The following is a 27,557-nucleotide window of genomic DNA, read 5'->3' as shown; positions in this document are numbered from 1 at the left end:
AGTAACTCTGTTAAGGTGTACATTACAGCTATAAATAACTTACTACATGAAGATATTGTTAAACCATGGGAGTATATGGTGATGTCTCTCTTGTGAATTCCAAGTTATTTTTTTATCCACAATGTCCTGTAAACTTGAAAATGTCTGTCACAATTTCCATGCAATATTGTCCCAAAAATCTCACGCTGTAGAACTGAAAACATAATTAAGTCAAAACAATTTGGTTTTGCAAGGGAGGTCACCTGGGTTTTTGGTCCTGTGCTCGGCGGCTATCTAGGGAAACCTATCAAACCCATATACTTCTGAAAACTAGACACCTGGGGGCTTCCAAGGAGCTATGGCTTGCGTGGATCCCCAAACGTTCTCTTACCCAGAATCCCTTGCAAACCTCAATTCTAACTGAAAAAAATCAGTTTTTTCACACATTTTTGTGTGGGAAAGCGTGGCATCACTTGGCTCACACAAAGTTCCCCCAGGTCTCCTGAGAAAAATGGTACCTCACTTGCGAGGGTGGCGTAAGGACCCGCAACAGGCAAGGGCCCAAAATCTAATGAGGCGACATCAAAATTACCTATCACAAACCAACCTGGTTTTGCAAGGGGGTTCCCATGAGTTTTTGGCCCGGGGCTCGGCGGCCATCTAGGGAAACCTACCTAACCCACACATTTCTGGAAACTAGACACCCGGGGGAGTCCAGCGAGGTATGGCTTGCGTGGGTCCCTCATCATTCTCCTACCCAGAATCCACTGCAAACCTCAAATTTTGCTAAAAAAAATCCACTTTTTTCTCACATTTCTGTATGGTAAAGATGTGGAAATCTGCGTGGATCCTCAAACTTCCTCCCACCTAGCATTCCCCCAGGTCTCCCGATAAAAATGGTACCTCACTTGCGTGGGTAGGCATAGTGGCTGCAACAGGAAAAGGCCCAAATCGTACGGTGGAGACTTTAAAATTACCTATAGGAAAACTATCTGTTTTGGGGGGGTACCTGAGTTTTTTGCCCCGGGCTCGGCGGCCATCTTGGGAAACTACCAAATCTAAACGTTTCTGAAAACTAGACACCCGGGGGAGTCCAGCGAGGTATGGCATGCGTGGGTCCCCCAACGTTTTCCTACTCCGAATCCCCTGCAAACCTCAAATTTAGGTAAAAAAACACTTTTTCCATACATTTTTGCATCAGATCTCCGTGCCGGCACAAATGTTCTACCACCCTGCGTTCCCCTTGTTCTCCCGAGTAAAATGATACCTCACTTTTGTGGGTGTCCAAAGCAGAACTGGCTAAAAACTTATTTGTAAAAAAATGTAGCGCTTAGAATTCTTGTGCTATACTCTAAATCCCTATGTTTTGGGCTCTTCCTAGTCACAGGCCTTTGGCCCACCCACACAAGTGAGGTATCATTTTACTTGGGAGAACAAGGGGAACGCTGGGTGGTAGGACATATGTGCCGGCACGGAGATCCCACGCAAAAATGTACGGAAAAAGTGTTTTTTTACCTAAAGTTGAGATTTGCAGGGAATTCTGGGTAGGAAAACATTGGGGGACCCACGCATGCCATACCTCGCTGGACTCCCCCGGGTGTCTAGTTTTCAGAAACGTTTGGGTTTGGTAGTTTCCCAAGATGGCCGCTGAGCCCGGGCAAAAAACTCAGGCCCCCCCCCAAACAGGTAGTTTTGCTATAGGTAATTTTAAAGTCTCCACCGTACGATTTGGGCCTTTTCCTGTTGCAGCCACTATGCCTACCCACGCAAGTGAGGTACCATCTTTATCGGGATACCTGGGGGAACGCTGGGTGGGAGGAAATTTGAGGATCCACGCAGATTCCACAACTTTACCACAAAGAAATATGAGAAATTTGAGGTTTGCAGTGGATTCTGGGTAGGAGAATGATGAGGGACCCACGCAAGCCAAACCTCGCTGGACTCCCCCGGGTGTCTAGTTTCCAGAAATGTGTGGGTTAGGTAGGTTTCCCTGGATGGTTGCCAAGCCCTGGGCCAAAAACTCATGGGAACCCCCTTGCAAAACCAGGTTGGTTTGTGAAAGGTCATTTTGATGTCGCCTCATTAGGTTTTGGGCCCTTGCCTGTTGCGGGTCCTTGAGCCACCTACGCAAGTGAGGTACCATTTTTATCGGGAGACCCGGGGGAATGCTGGGTGGGAGGAACTTTGTGGATCTACGCAGATTCCAGAACTTTCCACCACAGAAATGTGTGGAAAATGTGTTTTTTTGTCAATTCTTTAGGTTTGCAAGGGATTCTGGGTAACTGAACCTGGTGGGAGGCAGTCGAGTTGCCCCATTCTGAATACCCCTGGGTGTCTAGTTTTCCAAAATGTATAGGTTTGCTAGGTTTCCCAAGGGGCCGGCAGAGCTAGGGTTCAAAAACTACAGGTAGGCACTTTGCCAAAAAAGGGTCATTTTTCACTGCGAAATTGAGGTGCGACCACATTGCGTTTTGCGCTGTTTCCTGTCGCAGGCACTAGGCTGACCCACGCAAGTGAGGTACCATTTTTCTCAGAAGACTTTGGGGAACGCGGGGTGGGTGGACATTTGTTAATCCACGCAGATTCCAGAACTTTCCACCACAGAAATGTGAGGAAAATGTGTTTTTTTGTCAATGTTTTAGGTTTGCAAGGGATTCTGGGTAACAGAACCTGGTGGGAGGCAGTCAAGTCACTCAATCCTGCATGCCCCTGGGTGTCTAGTTTTAAAAAATGTATAGGTTTCCTAGGTTTCCCTAAGTGCCGGCAGAGCTAGGGTTAAAAAACTACAGCTAGTCACTTTGCCAAAAAAGGGTCATTTGTCGCTCCGCAATTGCGGTGTGACCACGTTGCGTTTTGCGCCGTTTCCTGTCGCAGGCACAAGGCCGACCCACACAAGTGAGGTACCATTTTTAACTGCGAAATTGAGGTGTGACCACGTTGCATTTTGCGCCGTTTCCTGTCGCAGGCACAAGGCCGACCCACATAAGTGAGGTACCGTTTTTATCGGGAGACTTAGGGTAATTCAGATTTGTAAATCAACTGTTATTACCTATTGAGTTTTCATGCATTTCTCCCTTCCAAATGAAAGACTGTGTAAAAAAAAAGAAAAATTACCAATAATTCTCATGCTAGTATGAGTATTCCCAATTTTGAAAAAGTGCAAATATATACTGTTTCTAAACTCTATAAATTGTACTCAATTCAGAAATACATAGGTGTCTTTCAAACCGATTTTTCCATTTATACATTTTCCCAGATTAATTGCTCTATACCCGGTTCATAATAAAATACCATTGCAAGTTGCTGCTCAGTTTGTGGCTCTGGGTTCGTCGGGTTCTTGGTGAAACTACAAGTCCTATATATCCCCACAACCAGGAAGGTCCAACGGATGTAACTGTATATTGCTTTCAAAGAGCTGTCAAAATTACAAGAAGTTACAAGTGAAAACGTTGAGACAAAAGGCTGTTTTTTTCAACTACTTTTCAATTTTTCCAATATTTAACTGTTAGTTTCTATAAAGAAACCTTCATGGATTTAGACAAACGACCCCTTTCTGAATTCAGAATTTTGTCTACTTTTCAAAAATGTATAGCTTTCCAGGATCCATTATTGCTTTCAAACTTATTTCTACCATTAAATGGAAGGAAGTTGAAAGCACTAAAAATAGCAAAAATAGGCTATGTCCCAGAAAAATGCCAAAACTGTGAAAAATGTTGGTTCTCTGACAAAAGACCGTCATTCCCTAAAAGCTGGGGAAATGCTGATTTCAGCCCCACAAACACTTTTTTGATAACATTTGCAGGGAAAAACCCAGAGGCTTTCCTTTGCAACCCGTTTTTCACATTTTTCTGAAAAAAAACAAATATTTTACTGTATTTTGCCTTATTTCTGGGACCCCTCCAAGGGAATCCACAAACCCTGGACACCTTTAGAATTCACATGATGTTGGAAGAAAAGGACGCAAATTTGGCGTGGATACCTTATGTGGTCAAAAAGTTACAGGGGCCTAAGCGCGCACTACCCCAAATCGCCAAAAAAAGGCTTAGCACAGGAGGGGTAAAGGCCTAGCAGCGAAGGGGTTAAGGCTTATGGGCTGCCCCCAAGTGAGGAGCAGAAGGTCGGAAGACAAAGATCCTGCCGCTGAGGATCCATTACGAGGTCTCGATAAAGGCGCGCAAAGCGCGGATTAGTGACTGTGCGTGGCTGCATAAACCTGATCCCTCACATTGGCCAGAATAGGCCGCACCGATCGCCGAGAAGGCCTTGGGAAGCAAACAGCCGAACCTCTCAGAGGGGCCAAGTGGCCTGGAGGCCCCAAGCAGACACCGACCCATGCAGAGGGGGCTGCTCCAGGCCAAGATCAAGTGAGCGGCGAGACCGTACAGCCCGCAAGCCACCGGTGAGTCCACACCTCTTCCCCACCTGCCTCCCCCGTGGGCCCTGCAACAATCCCCCCAACCATCAACCTCAATTGCTAGAAGGACTCGAAGCCCCGCAAGTAACAGACGCCGGGGGACCCCGGGGGGGCCCACAAGTATGCAGATGGTGTGAGGAAGAAGGGGGAAAGCGGGGCCCTCAGCTTTACAATTACTAAACTTACTGAAAGTGTAAAGAGTGCCCAATGCACACCACCTCATTGCAATCCGAATAACCGTATATGTGTGCTCCTGAATCATGTAATATTCATGAAGTAATTCATTACCATCTAGTGCAGAGACTGCCCACTGAACGTTCAACAAAGTTAGAGACGTCTTCCTTGAAGAGGAACATGCCCTGATCTTCTGGGTGAAGTAAAAGAAAAACTCAGGTGTCTAGTATAATAGTAGTTCCATGCTGTGGATGTGTAAAACATGCAAAAGCATATTTACCAATAAAATTATCAGAATCCACTTAAGGCTGTTTCTGTGGTGATTTTTATTTATAGCTTGATAGCCCATCACTTGACAGCTTTCAACGTGGAATGAAAAGACAGACAACTGATGTCCAGGTATTTATACAGCTTACTAACTGAACCAGATTTTTTCAAGAAAAAATTCTATAGATTAACAGTAACAGGCAGCTCATTCCGTCGTATAGATGTACAGAGTTCTAAAGGCTAACAGTGAAACAAAGCTAAATTTGTCATGTAGATACACAAGACAAACTTGTTAATTTAAAAGAGTCTAGCACTCCTAGAAGGCTTGCTAACGCACAGACACAGCTGAAAGTTTGTGTAACTTCCTGATTTGGCAACTGGACATTTAACAATAACTCAAACGCAGCAGCCGAACGTTTGATGTAAATGCCCAATATGGAACCTAAACAATTAATAGTGATACAGGGCAGGCGCTGAACGCCTAGTGCGAATCCCAATACACAAAAGAAGTTAAATACTGTAGTAAATTAAAATACGATGCAATACAGAAAAAGTTGAAGAAGAGGTTACACTGAGGATCCCAGACTTAACATATTTTCTGTGCTCGGAGACTCTTTACGAATATCAGACCTACTCATCTAGCAGGACACACTCTAGATGGGTTGTTTACCAATAACACTGCCATTTCCAAGCTATCTACTCTCCCTCTGACCTGGACTGATCACTATGCCATTCTATTCAACTATAACCTACCCCAATCTAACATTGAGAATACGCCCAACACTAAGACCTTTGTTAGATTATGGCATAAAATCGACCAGAGCGCACTGGAAAACCAGTTAGTACAAAGCCAACCAGATTTGGATTTAGAAGTAGAGGCCGTAGCTACAAACTATGCAGAGCGGCTGGAGTTCAACTTTGCTATAGCAGCTCCTAGCACAATGATCAATAAAAATAAAAGATCCCGTCGGCCCCCTGGTTCTCGGAGGCGTTACACCTTGATAAACAAGACTGTAGAAAGCAAGGAAGAAAGTGGAGGAAAAACTACAAAGCACCTGAAGAACAAGTTACTTACCATCGGTAACGCTTTTTCTGGTAGATACAATATCTGCCTGTGGATTCCTCACCTTGTGAATATCCCCCTGCGTCAGCAACGTTCGGAAATTTTCTTCGTAGCACGCCGACGTGGACGACGTCATAGGAACGCGGCATCGCGCGCGACTCCGTCTGACGTCACCGACTCCTTATCAGGCCCACGCCGGCGTGATGACGTCAGTTCCGCCCTTTTTCCCGTGCCTTCGAGGCACACGGACGGACCAACGACAGCAAATATGCAAATATACAGTGTACACAGTACATACAAATCAAAAACGCACACAAAGTGTGCAGTAGAAATAGCACAATAGCAGAAACCATATATACATAAAGACATAGTATAACAGAGTGGACAACGGGGAGGCGGGTGGGCATGTGAGGAATCCACAGGCAGATATTGTATCTACCAGAAAAAGCGTTACCGAAGGTAAGTAACTTGTTCTTCTGATAGATACATCTGCTGTGTGGATTCCTCACCTTGTGAATAGAGTCCCACAGCAGTCCCCACGCCCGGAGGAGGGTGTCCACTCTGCTATACCAGGAAATCTTGGAGAACAGAGCGCGCGAAGTGGCCATCCCTCCTCACCTCTGTATCCAAGCAGTAGTGCTTCGCGAAAGTGTGGAGGGAGGCCCAAGTCGCGGCTCTGCAAATGTCCTCAACAGGTACACTGCTAGACAAAGCAGATGTTGCAGACTTTGCTCTAGTTGAATGTGCTCTAATACCCTCAGGAGGGTCCTTACCCGCCAAGGAGTAGCAAATCTTGATGCACAGGATTATCCACCTGGAAAGTGTGCGCTTGTGCACCGCTCTGCCCTTCCGACAGCCAGCAAAACCAACAAACAGCTGGTCGTCCATCCGGAAGTCTTTAGTCCTGTCCAGATAGAAAGACACCGCCCTCTTAGGGTCCAGGCGGTGCAGTCTCTCTTCCTCCTTAGAAGGGTGAGGGGGAGGATAGAAGGTAGGAAGGGTAATGGACTGTCCAAGATGGAAGGGAGTTACCACCTTAGGCAGAAAAGCAGCCCTGGTCCTAAGAACCATCCTTTCAGCATGAATGGTCAGGAATGGGGGCTTCGAACTAAGAGCCTGAAGCTCACTTACCCTTCTTGCCGAGGTGATTGCAACGAGGAAGATCGTTTTAAAAGAAAGAAGTCTCATGGGGCACTTGTGTAAGGGTTCGAAGGGAGAACCCATCAAAAAGGTCAGCACAAGATTCAAATGCCAATGAGGAACAACAAACGGAGAAGGAGGGAACTTATTAGTAAGATCCCTCAAAAATCTTAAAACCACCGGAGACTTAAAAAGAGAAGGCTGATCCGGCAAACAGAGGAATGCCGACAAGGCTGAAAGATACCCCTTGACCGTGGCAACAGCAAATCCTTGCTGCGCCAGAGAAAGAGCAAAAAGTAAAATGTCAGACAAATGAGCCTTCAAAGGGTCAACATACCTCTCCCTGCACCAAGAGACAAATTTAGACCACCTATACGAATAAATGGACTTAGTGGAGTCACGCCTGGCAGAAAGAATGACATCCACCACATCGTGAGGGAGAGAAAAAGAACTCAAGTTGCCCCGTTCAATCTCCAGGCATGAAGGTGTAATGTCTGGAGGTGGGGGTGTAGAACCTGCTCCTCCATCTGGGAGAGGAGGTCTGCCCTGTGAGGGAGACGGAGCGGCGGGTGAGAGGAGAGGTGGAGAAGGTCTGTGTACCACACCCTTCTTGGCCAATCCGGGGCGATCAATATGACTTGGGCCAGGTCTTGGCGAATCTTCCTCAGAACCCGAGGAATCAAGGGTATGGGAGGAAACGCGTAAAGGAGTTGTGAGCCCCAACTCAACTGAAACGCGTCCCCCAAGGCTCCTTGCAACGGATACTGGAGACTGCAGAAAGACGGGCAGTGAGCATTCTCGTGAGTGGCGAAAAGATCCACCCGAGGAGTCCCCCACATCTGAAAGATGTCGTGAACCACCTCCGGGTGAAGCCTCCACTCGTGATCGGCAGAGAACTGCCGACTGAGAACGTCTGCACGAACGTTCAGAACTCCGGCCAGATGATTTGCCGTCAGACAAATCTGGTGGTCCTGAACCCAGGACCAGAGGCGCAGAGCCTCTCTGCAGAGACACTGCGACCCTACACCTCCCTGTTTGTTGATGTACCACATCGCGGTCGTGTTGTCCGTCAGGACTTGAACTGACTGACCGCGAAGGGAAGGGAGGAAGGCCTTGAGCGCCAAACGTATCGCTCGCAATTCTAGAAGGTTGATGTGAAGCAACCTTTCCTCTGGAGACCAAAGACCCTTGATCTCCAGATCCCCCAGATGAACACCCCACCCTAGAGTGGAGGCATCAGTTATCACTGAGGCAACCGATGGAGGCAGTTGGAAAGGCTTTTCTTGAGACAGATTGCCTTCCACGCCCCACCAAGACAGATCCGCTGCAGCTTCTCTGGAGATCCTCACTGACTCCCTGAGATCTCCTTTGTGCTGATACCACTGCCTGCGGAGGCACCACTGGAGTGCCCTCATGTGCCAGCGTGCATGGTTGACCAGTAGAATGCAAGAAGCCATCAGACCGAGCAGAAGAAGGACCTTCAGGACTGGCACAACCGCTCCATTGTAGAATAAAGGAATCATTTCCTGTATGTCGCGAATCCTTTGAGGAGGAGGGAATGCACGACACACAGTAGTGTCCAGTACTGCACCTATGAACAGGTTGCGCTGGGAGGGCACCAGGTGAGACTTGGGCACATTTATTGAAAAACCCAACCTGTGTAACAACTGAGTTGTCTCCTGCAGATGATGGAGCACCATCTCCGGTGACTCTGCTTTGATCAACCAGTCGTCCAGGTAGGGGAAAACAGGAATCCCCGACCTTCTGAGACGTGCAGCCACCACCGCCATCACCTTGGTGAAAACTCGAGGTGCAGTAGTAAGTCCAAAAGGAAGGACCGCAAACTGGTAATGCTGCGATCCCACCGTAAAACGGAGATACTTCCTGTGCGACTTCAGGATTGGGATGTGAAAGTACGCATCCTGCAAGTCGATCGACACCATCCAGTCTTCTTCCATCAGCGCTTGAAGAACCTGAGCAAGGGTGAGCATTTTGAACTTCTCCTGTTTGAGATAGAGGTTCAAAATCCTGAGATACAGGATTGGACGAAGTCTGCCATCCTTCTTGGGTATCAGAAAATACCGGGAGTAGCATCCCTGACCCCTCTCCTGCTCTGGAACCACCTCTATTGCACCCTTTCGGAACAGAGTCAGGACTTCCTCCTGCAGGAGAAGCAGGTGGTCCTCCGAACAATAACCTTGGCAAGGAGGGTAATTGGGAGGGAACTCCTGAAAAGGAAGTGCATACCCATTTTCTACGAGATTGAGAACCCAAAGATCTGATGTAACCGATTCCCAAACCCGTAGAAAATGAGTAAGCCGACCCCCTACCGGACCCACATGATCCAGAATGGTGGATCTAGGGCTGCTTTGCTGATGCGGGTGGGAGTTGGGCATTATTGGAGGAAGTGGAGGAGGAAGAGACTTGACGCCCACATCCACGACCCTTCCGTCTACCTCTATAGGACTTGTACAGAGGGTTCTGCTGTTGTTGCTGTTGCTGTTGCTGTTGGCCCTGCCTGAAGGGACGAAAATAAGATCTACCGAAGCCTCTAAACTTCCTAGTTGTCGATCCTCTCATCTGGAGACCCAAAGATCTTGCAGTAGCCCGGCTATCTTTAAATCTCTCCAGTGCAACATCCGCCTTTTTCCCAAAAAGACCAGTTCCATCAAAAGGTAGGTCCAGCAACGTGGATTGCACATCTGCAGAAAAATCAGAGGATTTTAGCCATGCGGCTCTCCTGGTTGCCACAGTAGAGCCCATAATCCTGGCAACAGAATCAACTGTGTCCATGCCACTCTGAATAACCATGCGTGCCGCAGCCCGAGTATCAGAGACCACTTCATTAAAGTTCTTTCTATCCTCCTCTGGAAGCTTAGATGATAATTGCTTCACAGAATCCATCAACGCATGGACATATCTACCCAAAAGGCAAGTAGCATTAGTGGATTTTAGGGCCATGTTGCCCGAAGAGAAAATCTTCTTTGCAGATTGATCCAGTTTTTTTGAGTCTTTGTCTGCTGGTACCTGAGGAAACGAACCTGCAGACCTGTTAGAACATGCAGCCTGCACCACTAGACTCTCCGGAGAAGGATGAGAAGAAAGAAATTCAGGGTCACCAGGAGCCACTCTGTAGCGTCTCGCAACAGACCTAGACACAGCAGGAGCAGTCAATGGTCTCTTCCAGACCTCCTTTATCGGATCAGTTAAGGCATCAGTGAACGGCAGTGTAGGTTCAATAATAGAAGAAGGAGAGTGCAAAACCTCTGTAAGAATGTTGGGCTTGTACTCAACAGTAGGCAAGGTTAAGTTGAGAAGATCTGCAGCCTTCCTAATAATGACATGGTAGGGTGCCACTTCCTTGGATGGTGCATCAGAAACCGAAGGTAAACCCCACTCAGGAAAGAGCTCCAGACCACTAGCATGCTGTAGGTCTTCAAAATAATCATCATGATCAAGAAGCTCACCCTCTTCACATCAGAATCTTCACCCCTTTTCTCTTCCAAGAGACGCTGAGCCCTGCGTCTCGACCACTCCATGCGAACCAAAGTCGACGGATCCGGTAACGACTCCGACGGAGCCGGTTCCGACGTCGAGCGAGGAGCCGGGGCAGCTGGAAGACGAGACTCACGGACTGGCGTGGTACCTCGATCCAAACTACGAGGTCGATCCGGAGTCGGCGAAGCCGCATACGGAGTCGAAGACCTCGGTGGAGCCGTACCGAGCCAAGGTGTAAGAGGCGCCGGCATAAATGGAGCTGGGGCGTAACTCTGAGGAATGCCCAAGTTGTAAGACAACGGACCCATGGGACCAACAGGTGCTCCAGTGGGGTACATCGCTCTCGAGTAAACTCCAAACATCGCATTAAGAAAATGCGAGGGGTCCTGTCCCGGACCAGGAAAAGGAGGGTACGAACCTACCGGATGTTCTGAAGGAGGTCGTTCCGACATAGGCTCATTCTGACCCTCTTGGTCTACAGGAGTTTCCACCGGAGTTGGAGATTGAGGAACTACCTCTTCTTCTTCCTCGTGCTCCGAAGAATGTTGAGATACCGGATCCGGTTCTTGTTCCGGAGTCGGGGAACCTCCGAGGGACTGGGCAGGAGAAGGAGAAACAAAGTCTTTATGATGCTTACGAGACTTCTTCTTCGAATCCGAAGACTCCTTCCCCGAATGATGTCTAGAGCTGTGCTTCTTCCTCTTGTGCCTCCTCTTCGAGGAGCTCGAAGCGTGACCCGAAGCCGATTTGGATCCAGATCTCGATCTCTCCCTGGACCTCGACCTCGCTCTGGACCTCGACCTCGAAGCCGACCTCGACTTCGAGTGAGATTTCTGCCTCTACTTCGAGCGTCTCGACGTCGACCTCGAAGATCTCCCAGTCTCTCTTCCTTTTACCTTCGCAAGAAGAAGCTTTGCTTCACGCTCTCGAAGCGCCTTAGGGTTCATCTTGAAACAAGACCGACAGTTCTTAACATCGTGGTATGATCCAAGACACCACAAACAATCGCCATGTGGATCGGTGATTGACATCATACGAGCGCAAGACCCACATTGCTTGAATCCTGTCTTCCTCGACGACATCTTCGACGAAGAAGGAAGAATTAAAGGAAAAACAGCAACACTGTAATAGTAGTAAGATACTAAGTATCGCAGAAGATCCCGAAAACCGTTAGCGTCGAAGACGCGGAAAAAAGGGAACTGACGTCATCACGCCGGCGTGGGCCTGATAAGGAGTCGGTGACGTCAGACGGAGTCGCGCGCGATGCTGCGTTCCTATGACGTCGTCCACGTCGGCGTGCTACGAAGAAAATTTCCGAAAGTTGCTGACGCTGGAGGATATTCACAAGGTGAGGAATCCACACGGCAGATGTATCTATCAGAAAAGGATGTGTATAAAGGCATGTTGGCAGATTACAAGAAAAAGCTAATTGTGGAAAAAAGCCTGTGTCTAACGGAGCAAATTGTAAAAGCCAGGAATTCCAATAAGGAACTTTGAGACAATAACATTTTTTACCACAGTCCCTAATGAGGACATTGCCAATACTAGTCAATCTTTTTGCAACACTCTTGCTGACTCTTTTAAATCTAAGGTGGACCAAATATATGACCTATTTGCCAACCACAAACCAAATACTTATAGATCAGAACAAGCAGTTATAGGCAGAGTGTCTTTTCTTAACTTCTCCCCGTCTCCTCAGTTCAAACAGCTACACTCCTTTCAACAACCAAATCAGGATCTCCTGACGATCCCTGCCCCCTCAAGATCCGTCAGAGCTTTAGTCATATTGTTAGCATACTGCTAACTAACTTGTTTAATCTGATGCTACTACAAGGGCATTTTCCATTCCAGTGTAAACAGCCCTGTACACTGCCCCTATTTAAAAAAACGAATTTGGACATAACTAATCCTGCGAATTACCGCCCTATCGCAAGGCTTCCACTAAAATCATAGAAAAATTATTAAATACTGAACTCTCTCTACTTTTATCACAGAGAACAACATCTTAGACCAAAGTCAATTTGGTTTCAGAACTAGTCATAGTAACAGGACGGCTCTAATAAAAACTACGGAGGAACTCTGTAAAGCATTAGATGGTGGAGGATCGGCAGGCCTCGTTCTGCTCGACCTGTCCGCTGCATTTGATACCGTGGACCATACTCTTTTGGTCGAACACCTAAAAACAATAGGGATAGGAGGAAAAGCCCTTTCCCTCCTGACTTCATTCCTTTCAGATAGAATTCAAACAGTGCATATGGGCAATTTTAAGTCCGTGCCTTTTACACTGCCTTGCGGGGTGCAACAGGGGTCCTCGCTAAGCCCGACGCTTTTTAATATTTATGTCTCCGAATTGGCTCCCTTGATCAGCAGTTTTAATTTAGTACCTACTTCCTACGCTGACGATACCCAGCTGGTTATCTCAGCAGTTGACTAGGATATCAATTATTCAACCAAACTTCATGACTGTATGGTCACCCTGAGCAACTGGATGGGCAGGCATTGCCTCAAGTTGAATTCAAACAAAACTGAGGTGGTGCTGTTTGGTGACCTCTCACCTCAGTGGTCGCCAGCTTGGTGGCCAGACACCCTAGGCCCTCCTCCCACGCCAGTAGCCAAGGCAAAGAATCTGGGGGTTATTACAGATGAAAAACTAAATCTTAAGTCCCAAGTCTCCAAGGTAGTGTCCTCTTCTTTTCTTACTATTAGAATCTTATGCAAGATACTACCTTTTATCACCTTAAATACCAGAAAAACTGTATTGACCTCCCTGGTTTTATCCAAATTGGACTATTGTAATGAGTTGCATCTGAATTTACAATCCAATTTACTCAGAAGGTTGCAGGCAGTACAAAATGCTGCGGCTAGACTAGTCTTGGATATCCCTAAACACCAGTCTGTCAGAACAGGGATCCAGGAATTACATTGGCTACCAGAAGGTCAGCGAGTCAAATTCAAGGCTCTTTGTATTGCTCATAAGGCCTTGCACAAAGAAGGACCATCATTTCTTTGGTACCTTCTTAGCTGGTACTCTCCAAATAGACTACTTCGCTCTGCTGATGCCCACCTGATGTCCACCCCCAGAGTTAAAATGGCAAATGGGGAGGGGGGGGGGGGAGTAGGAGGAGGAGTTTTAGCTGCAGTGAAGTAAAGGAATGGAACTCACTTCCCCTCTCCCTTAGGAAGACTTCCTCTCTACTTGAGTTCAGGAAACTGCTCAAGACATGGCTTTTTGGAAATTAGCATGGTAGATCGTAAGCACATAGACACCGGCGGGTATTAGTGTGCACTACAAATTGTTATAAAATTAACAGAAGATGTGTCTCAAGCCAAACTCCCCGCGTGTTGAAGGATGCAACATGCGTTGTGGTGAAAGCTGGGTGATGCGATCAAACCGCCGCGGTTGCACGAAGATATAGAAATAGTTGGGCGGAGGTCATGTGACAGATCACATGTTTCCGTCTCAAGCTTTGGATCGTGCTTAGAGCCCAAAACGGGTTGGAAACCATGGCGGTCATGATAGAAATGTAAATTTTCCTAGGAAACATAAATAAATTAAAATAAATAGAGATAAGATAAACTGAAACAATACACCCCACAATGTGAATTTAGTGTATACGTCATCCTGATGTACACTTTATGAACGATTCTCATGATTCTCTTTCCTATTTTGTCCCTGCACAACATTCAGAGCACAGGCATATCATAGTGTTCTTTAAAGGTCATAAGATAATCGTGAACAATGTATTATGATGTGTGGCGACTTCAAATAGGTTCCACATAGTGACCCTAAAAAAGGGGAACTGCCATGGGACAGAATGCAGATATTTGAATGATTGACTAGGAGCCGGTTTCAGATAATAGCCTAGAATAAAAGGCCCAGCAATATATCACTTACCCAACAGGTATATAAAGACTGGAAACAAGACCCAGACTTTATGCCTTAAATAAAAGATGAAATACGCAGAGTCCAGATCTGTTACTAGATTAGAAGGTACAGATACTGGTAAATTGTCCTGTGTTCGGAGAATTATCCATTATTCATGGAGTTGGGCCATGATCCCGAGGACATTAGATGGATTATTCGAGAAAATAATCAACAACAGGATTGGTATTGACAGGGATGAGATCAGGAGAGACATTTGGTCAATTGTTACGTGCACGTAGAAACTGTGCACGCAAAGAAGACTATTTCAAAGAAGCAGAAATACTCACAAACAAATTGCTCCTAAGAGGCTTCCCCCAAAAAATTGTAAAAAGGTCACTCAAACGAGCATGGTACTGTCCGAGAGAGGAATTGCTCATTACTCGCCCTAAGAAACATGTACAAAAGATTGTGTGTGTCACCACATTTGGGGTACACACCAACAAAATTCGCAGTCTGATTATCAAACATTGGAATATCATCAAAAGTATAGACCCATCCATGGAAATTCCATTGTTTGCATACAAAAGGTCCAAGAACATCATGGACCATCTTGTAAGATCTTCCACAGAGGCACCCAAAACTAAGAAAGGCACTTTGGAATCATCGTGGGGTCTCCCACCGGTCAAGGGACATTTCAAATGTGGTAACTGTGTCAGTTGCCCCTACACAGAAAATACCACCACTTTCCAACATGGAATCTGTAATCAGACTCTAGATTTCTTCTGCAATTGCAACACGGGCAACGCAGTGTACTGCATTTGGTGTCCATGTAATCTACCATATATAGAGCAAACACAGCAACTCATAAAGGCGAGGATAGGGCAACACCTCATAAAACAACAGGTGTTCACTGCCCCATTGGTATCCCATTTCATTTCCAACAATCATAGCTCTGACGACATCAGATGGCAGATCATTGATATTGCCAAGATTCCACAGAGGGGAGGTGACCTCGCACAAATACTCCAACGGAGAGAGTGCCACTGGATTGACAAAATCGACTCAATCAACAAAGGACTAAATTCCGCCGAGGAGTGGCGTGGATTTGTTGCCACCCTTAACTAACCTGAGGTGTCCTGTCTCTATCCATACCTCTCAGGCAATTGCTGCACTGACATTGCCTTGTTCCCCTCCCATCACTGTACATACTTTCACCACCCCCTCACTCCAATACATCCACACATGATGGCCTCCATTCCGACCTCTTTCCTTTATTCTTTTATTCACGCTAAACTAGCTAGAGTGTGAGCCTCCACAGGACAGCACAATACCTCCATTCCGGTCAGACTCTATGGCACATATCTTGTACTACCTGTTGATGATCAATTTGACCCTAAGGCCAGTACTGTTTGTATTATTTAAAACATAAACTTCACTATTACTGAGGGGACAAGTCTCACCACTTGTTCTCATATGTGTTCCTAGCCTCTATACCTTCCTCACTGTCACGTATCGTGTTGAGCTCCAAACTGTGTATATAACAAATTGCATTTAGAATAAGCGGGCATGTGCCAAACTATAACTGTTTCATTTGTTTGTATTTTGTACCAGTGTCTATACAACATGTACCGGTCATTATCAGGCATACATCATTTTTGCCATACATATCTTCTAACTGCACTATAGCACCTGCGTACTGCTCGCACCATTGTGCACTCTCTATTCTTCGTTCCTCGCACGATCACTCATACTCGGTCCTTCTCCCTTTCCTGCAACATCGACCTTGCCAACTCATTTAGTTTAGCCTGCGCACGTAACAAGGTTTATACGGTAACCCTCGTGTACGGAGATCTTCAAGGCAGATCTCACTGCAGCAGTTGGACCCGGCCAGACTGCCAACGCGATCGTTTGCCCGTGTCCTGGCATCCTTCCAGACACCTGATAGCCCCACCGAGGGCTCCCATCCACCGGTCAACATCCTTGAAGCTGCACGTTCACCACGCGTGAGTACTTTTACATCCTCTTCCCTTATGGTTGTCACTCCTCACCTCACGTGCTCTAACGTTGTAGACTCAGATGTCCCTCACATCGTAGGTCCTGATGAGACCCCACATTTCAGCAGGGTCGAAACGCCGTCGACGATAACTGGAAGTGAACCCACAAGACAGCTCTCATGATTGTATAGAGTTGCTTTACCACTGTGTTTGACCTCATTTCAAAATACGGTTGCTTCCTTTTGATGAATATTTGCTCAAAACCTTGTATATAATGTCACTGTATGTCACCTAAATTGTGCTTTTGGTTCTTACAATACACTTGGGACATTGTGCACTGTCACAAAATTATTCTTTGTTCATTACCCATAGGACTATGGGTAATGTTTTGAAAAGTTTTTTTGAAAACAACATAAAAAAATTTCCTTTGACTAGACCTCAGTGTTACTCTTTGCTATCCCTTATGTGACCCTTTTTTTTGACTAGCTATTATGCTTTTGATTTACCATTGAATATTATTTCTAACACTCCACTGGAACCGCTGTTCTTTACATAAACTATGCACCCTGGTTCCTTGTGAGTAAGGTTTCCCTTGTTCTTTGTTCTCGCTGTTAGATAAAGTGGCTGCCTCAGGAATGTTAATGCATGGCTGTTTCGTGGACTTTAAGGCCTCCTTTGACCGTGTACCCCGAAGCCTATTATAGCTCAAACTACAGCAATAGGGGATTCCACCAATGCTTCTACGAGCCATAATTGCGCTACACACTAACACATGGATCTGCCAAAAACTTGGGGACGGATCGTATACCTCAAGGAAAATACTGACATCCTGCGGAGTGAAACAAGGTTGTGTGTTGGCGCCACTTCTTTTCAATCTTTTCGTCTCTGACTTGTCGGAGTCACTTGACAAAGTTAATTCTCATCCTCCAAAACTCGCCTGGGTAAGAGTTAGCAATCTATTGTATGCGGACGACTTAGTCCTGCTTAGCCACACCGGGGTCGGCTTGCAGAGACTACTTGTTCGATTGAACTTAACAAAGACAAGGGCAATCACCTTTGGGTTAAGGAAATATCAAGGTGGTGGTTGGCTATATAAATGTAAAAGTGTTGATAAAGCCATTTCATACAAGTACCTGGGGGTCCACATGGATAGAAGGGGGTCCTTCTCTAAACATAGAGACGAGGTAGAAGCTAAAGGTTTGACAATCCAGGTGGCTTTTAAGACTCTTGCTAGGCAACTGTCCGGTCCAAGTCTGACCCCACTCATAACTGTCATGAAGGCAAACATCATCAACTTCCTCACCTACAGCCAGGAGATCATGCAAGGGAAAGACAACAGCTTTATGAAGAAATTAACAACAAGAATATTCAAACAAGTGTTGAGCCTTCTCAAATCTTCATACCCTGCTCAAATACGTCTTGAGTTTGTTCTCCAAGACCATCAAGCAGTAGGGGCTGGAGCATTCATCCGACTGTGCAATAAGTTGCGTACCTCCAGAGAAGGAAGCCTGGAGGCCTTTCTGTGGCAGGAAATCACAGCCGGTCAACTTGGTAGATCATACTGGTGTTATCTACAAGACTCTCTAAAACTCCTGGACATAGAAGAAATCTGGAGCTCGAATCCATCGCAGCAGGCACTCAAAATCCACATTAAAAGGAACGTCTGCCTTTGGTCATTCCACTCGGATAGAGCCCATTTGGCTTGACGTAAACACGCCTGGACAATTGTATCAGGGTTCAAGCTAGGGATCATGGCACCCTATTTGTCATGTACCTACTCAGTGCTGTGGAAAATGATTTATGGCCCTCAGAAAGGGCGAATGGCCATTCTTGTATCACTTGCTAAGTTGGCAACGTGCAAATACCAACGTAATGTGCAGGGGCTGCGGGAGTAGCAAGGAAACAATTGAGCATGTGGTATGTCTGTGTCCGAAACTACTCGACGACCGGAAGATCTTGTTAAAGAGCGAATGGAATAAACTTGGCATTCGCACGTGTCGACAAGCTATCCTCGCATCAATGAACCCGGATAACTCACTGCTTAATATCCGGTACACCAAGTTTGCGGCTAGAGCAGCAGGAAGATTTATAATTAGAGAGAGCCAGCAAGTCAACAACAGTTAGGGGGAGGAAGTCCCCCGCTTCATCCAACAGTAGTTGATTGTGGCATTTTTTTCACACAGATCGTTTTGCCTTATTGTGCATCCCAGGAACACTTAATTTATCATATGCTGGGACTTTACCATATAAATGGAAGTGCACTACCAGTCGTATTAGTCACTAACTTTTAATGACTAAGGTCTAGTCCTGCGGCCTCAGCAGATGTTAAATTAGAAGGGCCAACCACGGCTCCCAACTGTTTCTTAATCACTCCCTATAAAGTTGTAGTGTCTAGATGAAGTTAATCTTTTATTATTATTAACAAATATAGATTATCAGTTTTTTAAAATTATTTATGGATTAATTTGATTTTCAATTCACTGTGACGGTACAAACAGACTAAATGGACGCTCCTGAGAAGATTCTTTAATAAAAAATAAAAAAAAGTACTAAGGTGAAACAATGTAAGCAAAAACACAGGATCCGGGCAACACCAGTCTCTCGTACTATGTGTAAATACTTTATCAATTATCCGACATACGTTTTTTATTAATGATGCATGTTCAACATTGTAATGATTTTTATTAATCAAACAATAAAGCTAATCTATTCACAGTCAGGCGGTAACAAAGGAAGGTGTTTTCCACAATTTGTATTGGATGGACATTGGCAAAACCCCACACCCCTGCCCCGTACATGGCTGCGGAGACACATTTCGCTTTGTAGATCGGGGTAAGCTCTACAGGTGGTCTCCTGCCCAGTTTTTTTGAAAAATTGGCAAGGGCAGTTGTAGTCCTTGAAAACTATATTTTTTTGCTGATACTGCCTGGACCCAAGAATCATTATGGTCAAAGAGTATTCCAAGATATGGAAATCTCTTTACAGGCTCTATCTTTTGTCCCTCCAGAAACATGTCCATACACCTCTGGCTACCACGGCCACACCTCATTATAAAGGTTTTCGAGGTATTCAACTTAAGACCGAGATTGCTCAGCAAGTTGAAAAAAGTATCTAAAACCCTCTGCAGACCTACTTGCATGCGTGACATTAGGACTGCGTCATCCCCGTAAAGTAGGGCGGGTATAAGGAGGCAAGCTATTTGGGGAAAGTCTTGATTATCTTTTAGCAGTGCCTCACCAAGGCCGTTAATATAAAAGACCGAAAAGAAAGGGGGCCAGAAGACAGCCTTGCCTGACCCCCCCTCCTTATTAGGAATGGGGCCAAGCGGTCTTTGCTCAGGCCAAATCACACTTGCGCCTTGGCAGCACTGTCCAAAAACCTGAGAAAGTGGATGATCTGTATATCCACGCCAGGAGGATCTCCTATAGCTGATCATGCCTCACAGAATCAAAGGCTGCAGTGAGATCCACGAAAGCCAGGAACAGCCTTCCCTTTTTTGCCCGTGTGTACTTCCCAACAAAGGTAGCTAGGTTTAAGCTCTGTTCTACTTGGATATCGGATAAGACGTTATTATCCTCTGCCCAATCTTGTAACCGTTCTAGAATTATACGGCCTACAACTTTAATCAGGGAGTCTAATAATGAGATGGGTCTATAACATCCCGGGTCTTGGCGATCCCCCTTTTTAAAGATTGGGACAATAATCGATTCTGCCCAAAATACTAAAAAAGGGGACCAGCAGCTAGCAGAGATTACCTGAGTGATAATTGGAGCCCATATGGTCTTATTTGACTTAAACAGGTCTACAGGGACCCCAGGGATTCTGGAGTAGGTAGTGTAAGAAAAACGGACAGGGGTCCTGGCGCACAGCGCACTCCGGGTGCAGATGGGCTTGTCTTTGGTGCGCCCCTGGTGCATCTACTGCACAGTCAGTCAGCACTGCATTTTATTCCCCTACTGTGTGACGCAGACACCATCACGCTGACCTTGTTTGAGGCGGGCCAGCTCTTACATACGGGCACCACAGGTCATGTGAGCGGCTTAGTGGACTATTCCTAAATGGCAAACACAGTGCAGAGTACAAGTAAACTTTAAGAATCACTGAATAAAAAATCACAGTTAAAAGCAGGATTTAAAGAATCAAATGAAAATTGCAAAAATGTGCCCTGAGCAAACTTGCACAGCACAGCAGCTTTCAGTAGCGAGCAGTTTCTGGCCATCACAATCTCAATCTATATTAAAATACCAATAGGTTAATCGTAGACGGAGGAATCACTTCCTGGAACATCGAGGATACTCGGCATCTCCCCCTGTTTGAAAGGGGAAGTATCCAGAGTGGTCGGTTGAACTGCCTAACCAAATCGTTATACATCCATTGATGTTATATGAGGACCTAAAATCTATTTATTATTTTTTTTTTTTTTAAAAGAGAAAGTTTTTTATGTTCAGCAAACTATCTGTATATAAAGAGCACATGAGTCCGTAGCCTTACAGAAAATGTGATTTGTATTGAGAAAGGCTATCTGTTAGCCGAAACGCGTTTTCATGGAATGCCTGGTCTTGAGAAACATTGGTGATAGGATGTTCATTCCACTTGGTGTAATTAGATGTATGGATACTTTTCCTGCCACGGAGTTCAGGTCCTCTCTGGACTGAGAGAGGTTTCTGTATGTAAACCTGCACTAAGGGCCTTATGAATAAGTTACTTACCTTCGGTAACGCCTTAACTGGCAGAGACAGACTCTAGCCATAGATACCTTATCATAGAATTCTCCCCAGATGCCAGACTGTATCCGGAACTTTTTGTGCAGCAGTACCTCTGGCTGTAGCTCAGGCTGTCAAGCAACTCTGTAGCGATGTCGTCCTCCGGATGGGACACCAAGGGGTCCATATAACCCCCCACCCGACACCCGGATTTCAGTTTCTACAGTGACTATTTTTCGCACAAACAGCGCAAAGCCACTTATAGACACTGCCTATGGAAACAGTGTGCCAAAAAAAGAGACATCTCTGTGTGACAAGTTGGCCTGGTATATGCTGTCCACTAGTTCTAGTGGGCACCTTGCACCAGTCAAAACAACCCTTATTAATGAATAGGTTTAAGACAGCCTTTATTGAAATCTATCCTAATGGTAGCTATGGAGAGCAGCCTTCAGGCTAAGTCTTGAAGGAGTGTAAAGCAGCTTGGTTTACCAGATTATAACCTCTTCAATGACCAAATGAAAGGAGACTCACACAAAGTATATAGAAAATATATTTATTTATTACTAAACACTCTCTACTAACCTCTTTGTGAGATTAGAGAGCAAGATACACAATATCAACACACTAGAAAGTAAGTAAATAGCACAATATACAATGGGCCCCAGGGGGAGACCAAACCATATATTAAGAAAGTGGCATAAGAACCACAACTTGGCTAGACACAGTCCCTAGAGCACGTAGAATCGATGGGACCCCAAGGAACCACGCAAGGTAGTGACACAGGGGACCGACGGGGGACGCGTGCAGTGTGAGAACACAACTGTGAGCTCCTTACAATCCTATGAGAAAGTCGCGGTTGGAATTTTAAAGATTAGGGACACTTCGGAGAGGACTTGGAGCAAACCCTTTTAGACTTGGAAGGTTCTAAGGCCAGCACCCATGTGAGCACCGGAGTACTCGTGTTACCTCACCCAGGGAAGCCAGGTGGATAGGTGTCAAATGGTGTCAGGAATCGTCGCTGTCTTCAATGGCGAGTTCCTGCAAAGTGCCACTACCGTGGAAAGGAAAAGTGTCTGGTGTGATCCAAACCTGGATTGGAGCTGTGAAGAACCTGAAAGCAGAGGGGACAGAGTCTGGGCCACTTCAGGGTGTCACCTGGTGGCCCAGTAGATCAATGCCCACCAATGTCGGGTGTTTCAGGTGCGATGAGGTGAATCTTGACTCCGCTGCCACGGGGACCAGAGAGCGCAGGCGAGCTGTCCCACAAAGTAGGTCGAGTGCTGGTGAGTCGGTGTCCGGATCAGAGACCAACACACCTTGGCAACAGCAACCCACGTGGTGAGAGTGAAAAAGCTTCGGTGTGGACCAGCAAGGTCATGGTGACTTCCCAAGCAATGGTGAGTCAGGGCCCGTCTGGAGCAACCAGGTAAGCCTGTTGAAAGTTACAGTACCCTTCTCAGGGACCCACAAGTCGACGGACAAGGGATCGCGAAGGGAGCTCGAGAGGAATCACTAAATACCAGCCCACGGGTCACTCGTGGAGTGTAGGCCAGTAATCTTCGGTGGAATCTCTGCTTGGGGTCTGGACTACAAGTATCCCAAAGCACAGCCTCAGGGATCACCAAAAAGCATATGCTGCTGCAAATGTGCACAGTGTTCAGGTTGCACGTTCAATGAGGTACTTCGTTTACTTTATTAGAATCTTTATTGAAACCTTCATATAAGGACAATTGAGGAGCCCGGAGGACATTTCTCAGTTTCGAGAGTGCTACCTCATTGTATTAACCACGCCCCCAGCCAGAAGGCGATTCTCTGGAGCACCACACAGATTTTGAAACCCTATCAAACAGTTGTGCGTCTAGTAATAACCCTTTTAATAACCCTTTTTTACAGGTTGCACGTTCCCCACGAGGGCTTTGGATCTCAGGTATGCTGAGAGCACGGATCGGCCTCGGGGAAGCTTGGAAACCCACCTCCTGTGTTGCAAAGTCTTCTGAGTCCTTCAGAAGCTGCGTAGTTGCAAACCGGACTGATGCGTCTTTGGTGCCTGCCTTGCAGGGGAGTAAATCATTTACTCCAAGGGAGATTCTTAGGTCATCCAAAGAAGTGAAGATAGTTGAAGTTCTGGGATTCTGTAGCAGAGTTTCATCCAGGTAAATCTAAAGTCCTGTAGCCAGGGGTTCCATCTTTATACCCAAGGAAAGGGTGGGATAAACTCTGGGGACCCACCTATGGGAGGGTCAGGACAGAGGGGAGGCTACACCCATGTCCTTTGTCCAGATAGCCCCTGCAACCGGTTTGGGCTGGACTATGCACAGGACACCAAATGTGCCCCCAGTGCAGACATCAAAGCACTCTTGGAGTGCACCCACCCAGCCCCAATATACTAAAGCCTGTCTGGGAGGTGGTCACACCTCCCTGTGACAGGAAACCTATTGTCCAGCCTCCCCTGCTGGAGCATCGTCCGGCAGCAGGAAGGCAGACATGTGTCTGTGGCTGGTAGCATCCATTTTGTGATGCGAGGGTTCTGTGAAGCTGGTACCGTGTGTACCGGTGTAGTCATATTTCTCCCTTTAGGAGGGTGGAATCATACCTCCCCCGCCAGTACTGGTGGGGAGGTATGATTCCAAGGTGTTTGACATCAAACACGACATGTTTCCTTCCAGCCATTTCAAAGTTAGCATGTACCGCGAGGCTATATATGGTTGGCTGCATCACAGAACAACCCCGGAGAATAGATTCCAAAGGCTGCAGAGGGGCCCTGCTCATGCATGGGCACCCTCTCACACAAAACCCAGCACCCTACCTTCAGGATTGATGAGGCCTGCCATAGGAGTGACTGATAGGTTTATACGTGTAGTGATATAAGGTAGATATAGGGAAACTTTATCTAAGTAAGGGGTGCATACACCATCTTACACAGGCTGCTGTAGCAGACCTGTTGTGTCATTTTGAATGGTCTCTCAGGGGTGGCATATACATGCTGCAGCCCCTTCAGGGGTACCTATGCCCTGGGTATATAGGATACCATATACTAGGGACGTATAAGGATACCCCAGAATCCAATCTGTGGTGTACTTAAAGTACATGAAATCATTTTAGAGACGAAGCAGCTAGGCTGGGGCCCTAGATGGCAAGGTCCCAGCCAGACTAAAGTCGAAAAACAGTGAAACATTAGCAAAAAGTGGGGGTAACTATAAGAAGCAGATCCTACTCTCCTACACTCTGTGTCAAACAATTACCGAAGTCCTAAAGAAGGCCATCGAAATACCAGAAAAGTAAACTTGTAGGTAACAGGGCTAGCTGTTCGCAGAGCAGGGAGTATGGGTGAACTGTTAAGGAATCTGTGGATAGATAAGGCATTACCAAAGGTAAGTAACTTATTCATCTGACAGACATCTAGCCGCAGATTTCTTACCCTAAAATTAGATACCCAGGCAACACCATCCTTGGAGGCTGGTCAGCGAACTGAACTGCCAAAACAAGATCCCTGAATAAAAGTAGACAGTCATAGTAACCCGGCTGTTAAAAGAATCACAGGTGGAGCAAATAAAACGCTCCACCAGAGGGACTGTTGGAAACCCGTGTAAGAAATCATATGGACAACCTTACCCATATCAGAGAGACAAGGAATGTTGGCATAACGCTTCATAGAAACCATAACACTATGTTGCCTCACAAAGGGTAATCAGCCTATGACCGGACTAGGCTAAGGGTACACAGACATCAAACCATACCACTGAAATAGAGCATGAGCTCCTTATCATGGAAACTAGAACTTGATCTAACCCCTTCCTGTGACACAGAGGAATAGTAATCTCAAACCACACTTTTTAGAATTGGGGGTCTCTACATGGCAGAGGTGGGGCCTTTGACCAGGTAGGGGCCCTTGCTTCTAATCAGGGAAAGGGGTACACTACTGGATAACCGCTGCTCACTCCCTTGGTAGCTTGGCACGAGCAGACAGGCTTATCTCAGAGGCAGTGTGTAAAGCATTTGTGAACACATACAATAAACTGTGAAAACACTACAAATGGACACCACACCAGTTTAGAAAAAATAAATAATCCTCACTAGACTTCACACAAGACCCAACAACAAAAATCCACAATACTGTAATCAAAAATCGACTTTAAAATGGTAGAAATGGTTTAGTTCAAGGTAGATGGTAAATGCAACACTTTACTCTCAAAGTACCTTGGATGCGTCACGCAATGCAAACAAAAGGGTCACATGGAAGTTAATCTCCGTTTCTTACTGTGGCCCGGTGAAGATGCGACTAGATGGTGCCTCGATGTGATTATCCGCTGCGATGCGACAAAATGGCATCTTTGATGCGATGCGACAATGTGGATGTGATGCGTGCATGCCCGACGGCCGTGCCGCGAACTCGGTAACTGCTGATCCGCGGTAGGCCCTGCGATACGCTTCTCCGGTGATGCGACAGCGACCTCTGCGGCGGCGACCCGTTTCTCCGGTGATGCGGCACGTTTCTTCGGCGATACGACGGCAACTACTGTGGCGACAACATGCTTGTCCTCGTGTTGCGTTTCCAGCTCCCAGCGACACGCAGAGGGCCCAAACGACAGTAGGCACGTCTCTGCAGGTAGAATTCCCTGCAAGGGTATTCAGGGGAGCTGGTGGTGAAGTCTTGTATCCTTGAGACTTCAGGCAGGAGGCAAGCTCAGTTCAAGCCCTTGGAGATTCTTCAAGATTATGAAAAGTTCACAAAAGTCCTCTTCCACTTTCCTTGGCAAATAAAGTAACCACTGCAGGCCAACCCCAGAAATAGCACAGCACAGGGGCAGTCTCCTCCTTCAGCTTTCTTGGATCTTCTCCTTGGCAAAGGTTTGTCTTGATTCCCAGAAATGATCTTAAGTTCTGGGGTCTGGGCCCCAATATTTATACCCGAGTGTGTCTGTGCCCAGCCAAAACCAGTTCAATGCAGCTTCCTAGCAGGAGGTGGAGACAGCATTGTTTGAGAGCAGACCTGGCCCTGGTAGCTGAAAGGAAATCTCCTCCCCCTACTCTTTATTCTATGAGGGCTCAGGTCAGTGAAAGGAAATCTCCGCACCCTACTCTCTATTCAGTACAGGTCCTATTCAGCCCAGCACTGACCCATCTGACTGCTGGAGACGAAGCCCTCTCCAGCCCCCTGTCACTCACAAACAAGACATGGAATACACAAACCTAGCAGAAGGATGCTGGAGGTTTAGGCAAGAAAATACCTACAAATCAAATAAACTTTATTTGAATTCACACATGCGAAAACCATAAAAGTTACAACACATTCAAATTTCATCAAAAACATGATACAATAAAATGACAATCCATGTACAATATCATAACACTTAAAATGGGAAACCACTGGACTGGTACCCAAGTGACACTCTAACAATGAAGTGTACAAGTTGATAAAATAAACACCCCTCAAATTTGCACTAACCTACACAGATAGCCTAGCCATTATGAATCTGTTCTTCGGGTTTGATCAGCACTTGAGTAACTAGTTATCCAGACAGGCCCTGGTTCTCACCGTGGATTTCAAATAGACAACAATGAAAAATATACAATCAGCCTTCAATAATTGCAGGTACAACAGCGCTTGGCGGACCTGATTAAAATCCAACTTTTTTAGCAGAGGGACTAAAAAATATCTCTGGGGTACCGCATAAAATTTGCAAAAGAACATAAAAAGTAGCAGGTCCTGCGGAGACTCACCGTTACAGCCGCAGGGTGCTAACACATGACCTCTACTGCACCCTTTTGGAACAGCAAGCAGGAGGTGAAAAAGATCCAGGCGAAACCTGGACAATAAAAAACGTTCATAATTTGAAAGAGACTCCAGGAGATATGGCTCAGCAGATGGATTTGTTTTTAACATTAGAAATTTGCGGACACTTTGTTTCCACACTCCTCGCTCATCTCTTTCTAATTTCCTTAAGCTACTGAAGGCTACCCTAACAAACTCCACATCCTTTTTTACAATAGATTCAGGATTGAAAAATTAATCAGGTCGCCCTAGCTCTTCAAAGTTAGCTTTAATATATTTAAGCCACTGTATACGGCACATGTTATCAAGATTCATGCATTCATTTAAGATCAGGTGGCTGAGAGCTAAGTCTTTGTTCAACCATCAATTAAGCCAGAACACAAGAGGGCGCAGAGCCAGGAAATCACTTAAATAGGGCACCCCCAATTCCTCAGGGGCCACCAGGTTCGACAGACTGCACGGGGCGCCAACATGCGCTTCAGAAAAGTATTCTCCACTACCTGCAGTGCATCAGTTGCGGTATGTCCACAAATTTCACTACTGTAGCAGGCTGTAGCTACGCTTTTTGCCTGATCAACTTTCAGCATGGCTGCAAATGGACGCCTATCTATTTTTTTTTTTACAACAGATTTTATTGAGTGAATCAAGCAAAGCAATCAATGTGGCACCCCACAGTCAGGAGAAACC

General features: G+C 46.2%; 2 protein-coding genes across 2 annotated transcripts in view; one reads left to right on the top strand and one right to left on the bottom strand.

The window, feature by feature from the left end:
* Positions 1–27,557, bottom strand: part of KIFAP3 (kinesin associated protein 3) — a 1,290,910-nt gene that overhangs the window by 142,886 nt on the left and 1,120,467 nt on the right. The gene's annotated exons all lie outside the window — the stretch shown is intronic.
* The window catches only part of LOC144828578 (zinc finger protein 567-like), a 548,232-nt gene that overhangs the window by 480,164 nt on the left and 40,511 nt on the right, over positions 1–27,557 (top strand). The gene's annotated exons all lie outside the window — the stretch shown is intronic.

Source organism: Lissotriton helveticus, chromosome 1_1, assembly GCF_964261635.1.
Source record: "Lissotriton helveticus chromosome 1_1, aLisHel1.1, whole genome shotgun sequence".
In the NCBI taxonomy this organism is placed as follows: Eukaryota; Metazoa; Chordata; class Amphibia; order Caudata; family Salamandridae; genus Lissotriton; species Lissotriton helveticus.
The sequence above is the reverse complement of the archived record's forward strand: the minus strand, read 5'-3'. Positions and strand labels throughout refer to the sequence as shown.